Source organism: Neofelis nebulosa, chromosome 10 (genome assembly GCF_028018385.1).
Source record: "Neofelis nebulosa isolate mNeoNeb1 chromosome 10, mNeoNeb1.pri, whole genome shotgun sequence".
NCBI lineage: Eukaryota > Metazoa > Chordata > Mammalia > Carnivora > Felidae > Neofelis > Neofelis nebulosa.
The window spans coordinates 103,277,777-103,282,853 of NC_080791.1; the positions used below are offsets into that span (position 1 = coordinate 103,277,777).

At 40.4% G+C, this 5,077-nt stretch overlaps 1 pseudogene; it reads right to left on the reverse strand.

Annotated features, from left to right (window-relative positions):
• Nucleotides 1-1,128: 1,128 nt before the first annotated feature.
• LOC131486686 (olfactory receptor 5B12-like) lies at nucleotides 1,129-1,944 on the reverse strand (annotated as a pseudogene).
• Nucleotides 1,945-5,077: the final 3,133 nt, after the last annotated feature.

A 5,077-nucleotide genomic window follows, 5' to 3' on the forward strand; every position in this document is an offset into this window, starting at 1 on the left:
TGAACAAAGTAAGAGTCGATAAAAGATAAAAAGCTATCTTAGATGGTGTGGTCAAGAAAAGGGCTCTTAATAAAGCAAGGTCTAGGTCTAGGAAAAGACCTTACATTAAGGGCAAACACAAGCCAGAGACCCAATTTTGGAGACAAGGCTAGCCATTCAGATTCAGGTACAAGTTGTGTGGTGGGATGCTGGTTTTCCTCAAAAAACTTTCTTTTCTTCTTCAAAAGTATGGGAATTTCAGCTAAGTACATTAACTTTCAGCTAAAGATTAAATTTTGAAGTTAGCTTTCCAGGTCATTTTTGTGGCCTTATGACTGAATTCTTGCCAATGGAATGTACTCAGAAGTATTGCATACAGCTACTATATCACTTTCTTGAAAAGAAATTGTTTTTCCTTTAATCCATCTCTTCCTCTTTTCCTGCAGATAAAATAGTTATGATGAGGAAAGACTTTCAATATTCTGGGAGATGGTAGATAGAGACTATGTGGACTGAACCTGGCCCCAGAATGAACAAGACACATCATGTCCAGATAATTCATATATATCCTGCTGGATTCGCATCCACTAGTTGAGAATAAGTTGCTCTTGTATTTAAACCACTGTAGTTTGGCTTTCTTTGTTACAGTACTTTAGCCTAATTTCTAATTGTGGTAGGTTAACTCTGGGCACAAATCCTTTGCAGCTGTTTTCTTCAAGAGGTGGAGTCTTTCTTCATGCTTGCATTGGGGCCAACATTTTGATACCACTAATTAGTATATGATAGAGGAAACGTGTTTAGGAGTCTGTGTTTTGAGAACCATTCTGTTTTATTTTTACAATGAGAATATTATGTAAGAAAGCTGGTCCATCCTCTGGAGGGTGAAAGAAAGGTCCATCCTTCTGTGGGGAAGAGGTAGGGCATAACCAGAATCAACAGTTAGAAACGTGAGTAAGACCATCTTGAACCTTTCAGCCCAGCTGACTGTGCAAAAGACGTGAATGAGCCTGTGTGGAAGCAGCAAAGGAACTGCCCTGCCAACCACAGAACTATGAGAAACAATAAACTGTTGTTTTAAGTCACTAGGCATTGTGATATTTTGCTACACAACAATAGAGAACTGGTTATCTATTCAGTTTTATAATCTCTCTAATTAATCTGTAGACTGAACGGAATCTTCATCTTCTTAGTGGATTTCCTGAAAGCATTATTCACCTCTTTATTCCTTAGACTGTAGACAGTAGGGCTCAACATGAGGACTCTAATTACATAGAACACAGGTGCCATTTGGTCATTGTCTGTAGAATCACTAGAACTGGGTTGTAAGTACACGAACGTGACAGTTCCATAGAAGAGGGTGACTGCAGTGAGGTGTGAGGCACAGGTGGAGAAGGCTTTCTTCTGTCCGTCGGCTGAGCGCATCCTCAGGAGGGCAATGAATATGAACAGATAGGAGGTCAAGATTACTATCAGGGCAAAACAAACTTAGAAATCTACTAAGATAAAGAGCACAATCTTATTTATGTAGTCCTCACAACAGGAAGGAGCCTAGATTGGGGAGATATCACAGAAAAAGCGATGGACCACATTGGAATGGCAGAAGAGGCAGAAGGCAAATCCAGGGTGGGTGACCCCAGACATAGCAGCCTACTGCCATTTGAGCACACAAGCTGGTGGTCACAGCAGCGGTATAATGTAAGGGCTTACTTCCGCTGCAGGCCGATCGTAAGCCATGACCGCTAGCAAGAAACAGTCTACACTGGCAAAAGCCGCACAGAAGAACACATAAGCAACACAATCACCAGAGAAGTTGACTTTATCCTCTGTGAGAAACCCAGCCATCACCTTGGTAGTAACAGTTAGGAAGTAAACAGGGTCCACCAGAGAGAGGTTACATACAAACAAAAAGCTGAAACAGGCCCATAAATCCAGAGAACACACCGGTGGTTGCCTGCGGGGACACATGTGGGGGAAGGGCAAAGTGAGCAAAGGGGAAATGGGAGATACAGACTTCCACTTAGGAAATGAATAAACCAGGAGAAGGAAGCTACAACGTAGGGAATACAGTCAGTGGTATTGTAAACAGTGTTACAAGGGTGGCGTGGTGATGGATGGGAGCTAGAGTTGTGGCAGAGCATAATGTCAAATCACAGTCAAATCACAATATTGTAGGTCTGAAACCAGTGTATCATTGGGTACCACCTATGCTTCAATAAAAAATAAAACGAGTGTTTCTTCATTGAAAGAAAAAAACGTTAGGTAAAGGTTTAGATCATGTCTCTTGTTTGTTTTTGTTTTGAGTAGTTATTTAAATTCCAGTTAGTTCACCTACAGTGTGATATTAGTTTCAGGAGTAGAATTTAGTGATTCGTCACTTGTATAGAACATCCAGGGCTCATCCCAACACGTGCCCTCCTTAATACCCATCACCCATTCAGCCCATCCCTCACCCACCTCCCTCCGGCAGCCCCTGGTTGTTCTCTATCATTAAGAATCTGTTTTATGGTTTGCGTCTCTCTTTTTTTCTCCTATGTTCATATATTTTGTTTCTTAAGTTCCACATATAAATGAAATCATATGGTATTTGTCTTTCTCTGACTTATTTTGCTTAGCCTAATACACTCTAGCTCCATCCACATCATTGAAAATGGCAAGATTTCATTCTTTTTGACGCGGCTGAGTAATGTCCTATTGTATATATGTGCCACATCTTCTTTATCCATTCACCAGTCGATGGACATTTGGGCTCTTTTCATAATTTGGCTATTGTTGATAAGGCTGCTGTAAGCATTGGTGTGCCTGTGGCCCTTCGAGTCCGTATTTTTGTAATCTTTGGGTAAATGGCTAGTAGTGCAATTGCTGAATCATAGGGTAGTTCTATTTTTTAACTTTTCGAGGAAACCCCCTACTGTTTTGCAGAGTGGCTGTGCCAGTTTGCCTCCCACCAACAGTGTAAGAGGGTTTCCCTTTCTCTGCATCCTCTCTAACACCTGTTGTTTTCTGTGTCGTCACTTTTAGCCATTCTGACAGGTGTGAGGTGGTAGCTCATTGTGGTTTTGACTTGCGTTTCCCTGATGAAAAGTGATGTTGAACATCTTTTCTTGTGTCTGTTGGCCATCTATGGGTCTTCTTTGGAAAAATGCCTATTCATAGATCGTCTTTATTCATAATCACCAAACACTAGAACCAACACAGATGTACCTCAGTTGAAGAGAGGGATAAACAATCGGTAATGACCATATAGTTAAATACTACTCTACAGTAAAAAATATTGCCCTTTGTCACAGGTAGCAACAGAGATGGGTCTCAAATGCTAAGTGAAAGATTATAGACTCAAAGAGTACATAGTTTAGAATTACAGTTAGGATACTCTTGCCAAGGCAAATTTATTTAGACAAAACAGTTTATAGGTTGCCTGGGACAGTGGGTAGGAGAATGGGTTTACCAAAAGCAGTTCTTATGAATTTCTTTAGGTGCTAGTGCTCACTTGTCGTAAATTTGACAGAATCTTACAACTACCCACTGGGATTATGGATATTATTGCATGAAAAATAATACATAATTATAAACTGACAAAAATAATAAGGACTAACAAGTAATACAAAAATATGTGTGTTCAGTGAAAATTACCAGCATGGCCCCCACAGGCAGTAATCACTTCTGTCCTGGGAAAGTGGGATGAGGTGCCAGAAATGTTCTCCCAGGGGAAATTCCCAGAAGTCCCTGTGTCTCTATAATTCTTTCCATGTCCCCATGCATTAGCCAATGAAATCCCAAGATGACTCCACATGACATCATTGTAGAGGCACCAGTCTACATGCTGAACCCATTTGGTGATCATTTATTCATGTGAATGTTAAACTTGCTAGTGCACAGAAGTCTTATCGTGGAATTCTCTATCAGCCTGCAACCACATTCAGGGGAAACACCCCAAGAGAAAAATCACATCGATTGACTTTAAAAATGATAATTTCTTACTCAGATGCTTTACAGACCCTCCCTGCTTGTTATTTACAGACATAAGTCTGAATTATGTCAGAGGGAATCATATCATCTTTATTTTACAAATAAGGAGGAAGTCAGTGATTCTTCTAAGGACACAGAAGGAATGCATGGTAGGTTCAAAAATTAACCACGTTAATGTTCCTTCCTCCCTTTTTCCCTGCCTCGGAGACCTTGGAGCCTTATGACCATGTCCTGAGAGAGCTCCTGTAGTAGGATTTATGCATTATTCTACGGCTGAGATTCTGATTCAGACCCACTACGCAACATTGGCTCTTCCTGCTCACGGTAAGCATCCATATTCCGTAAACATTTTTAATGAGAAGTGTAATCCATGCAAAGCAGTAGGGCAGCTCTGCTTATTTCGAGTTATTCGAGAACAGAAATCGATCTTTTCAATGTTTTTCCAAACTACGGAGGTGAGACTGGCATATACATGTCAAAATTTCCTTCAGAAGGGAGTTTATTGATACTTAAGGAACATCGTTCTGCTTTGCTAAAGATATGAACAAAAGAGCCACAGATGATTCTCTAATTGATCGAGTGGTGATTTCATCCTGGTCACTCAATGCTGGCCTCTCATTGGACACAAACAAGCAAGAGCAAGAGTGAAATAACCTTTAAACTACAAAATCCCTCCTATGAATTAACAAGATCCCCTATAATTTCCCTATAACTTTTCCCTATAATTTCAAGCTTATCGTCAGCAGTACAACCACAGATGTTGACAGCGAATGGCTAAAAGCAGAGCCTTTTGATTACACAGAAAGTGGATTTAACTCTTGAATCTTGACTCTTTCCCATGCTAGCTGTGTATTTTAGAGCATCGCATAACTTCTCAAATCTTCATGCTCCACAATGGTGAAGGAGGCATAATAATACTAGCTCCTGTATGCACACACATTTGACATATAAAGCCTTTATTATTGCTTATAGAATGTAGTACAGGCTCCAAGTAGGTATGTGTGTTAAGGTTGGCAAACAATGTCCACATGACACAGGCTTGTACAGGGAAATTGCCAAAGTTTAGAAGGAAGATGTTAATAGTTAGCAGAGGAGAGACGCGCTTTCAAGGCTTCAAAGTCAAGTGAACAGA